This window comes from Octodon degus, unplaced genomic scaffold (genome assembly GCF_000260255.1).
Source record: "Octodon degus isolate 3935 unplaced genomic scaffold, OctDeg1.0 scaffold00226, whole genome shotgun sequence".
In the NCBI taxonomy this organism is placed as follows: domain Eukaryota; kingdom Metazoa; phylum Chordata; class Mammalia; order Rodentia; family Octodontidae; genus Octodon; species Octodon degus.
Window position 1 is genome coordinate 2157815 of NW_004524802.1, and position 1181 is coordinate 2158995.

Genomic DNA, 1181 nt, shown 5'->3' on the forward strand with positions numbered 1-1181 from the left:
TTAATTCATAGAGCTTCTGTAGGCCCAAGAATCAGATTTTAGGAAAAACCAATTTTCAGCTGGGTATGGTGACACACACTCATAATCCCAGCACTCCGAAGCCTGAGACAGGAGAACTGCTGCCCGCGTAAGGCCAGCATGGACTACATAGCAGTATCCTGTCTCAAAAACGGAACAAATACCACTTTTAAATCCCTGGTTAAGGGGCTGGGGAGCTAGCTCAGTAGAAGAAGCCTTTGCCTGGCAAGCGCAAGGGCCTGAGTTCAATTCCCAGTCCCTGGTTGCCTCAGCAGCAAGCTGAAATCACGCTTTTATTTAGCAATAGGTTACAGGTGGGAGAGTTTGTCCTCTGTCCCTGGGGGGGGGGCGGTCACCTCCGAGCACCAAGAGTGGGGGTTTTGTGTCACCTTTGGGCAGGGTCTCCCCGCAGGCGAAGCGGGTGCAGGCTGTAATTACTTCATTGCTGGTGGTTGTGGAGATGGATAAAGAAATATATTGTAAAATAGTACTTTTGGAAGAGTCACTATTTTTGAGACAGTCTGGCTGTGCAGTTCAGGCGAGCCTGGAGCTCACAGTGATCCTCCTGCCTCAGCCTTGCCAGAGCTGCGACGACGGGCTGGGCCTGAAGCCCTGCGTCCAGGGGGCGCCCTGGGGTTTCTCTATCTGAGCCCGCCTCTCCCCCACCGTGCAAGTCCTCCTGGAGCAGGGGCTCCCCCGGGTCGGGGTCACGGCTGTCTTTCCCTCTGCCTGCTGTTGGAGGCAGCGGACCTGAGGTGCTTCCTAAGGTCACGCACTTGGTCCTGTCTGCTCGGGCTCTGACCGCCTGGGGCAACAAGAAGGGCCAGCACGGCCGACTGGACTCCAGCGGGGCGGGAGCGCCGCGAACTCGGAGCCTAGGCCCCTGCCGGCCAGGACGCAGGAGGTCGCGGGGCGCCTGGAGCCCCGCCCCCAGCCACCCACAGGTCCCGCCCAGTGCCCCGCCCCTCCAGCCCCGCCCCCTCCGGGTTCTCCCGACGCACCCTCAAGTTTCTCCGAAGTTTTCAGCTAGTCCTGCTGTGGGGCCCGCCCACCAGCCCGTGACGTAACAATGGTGCAGCGCGGCGACCAATGGGCAGCGGCGGGGGCCGGCGGCGCTGGCCAATGGCGGCGGCGGACGGTCCCGCGGTCCTGCCTGGCCGGGG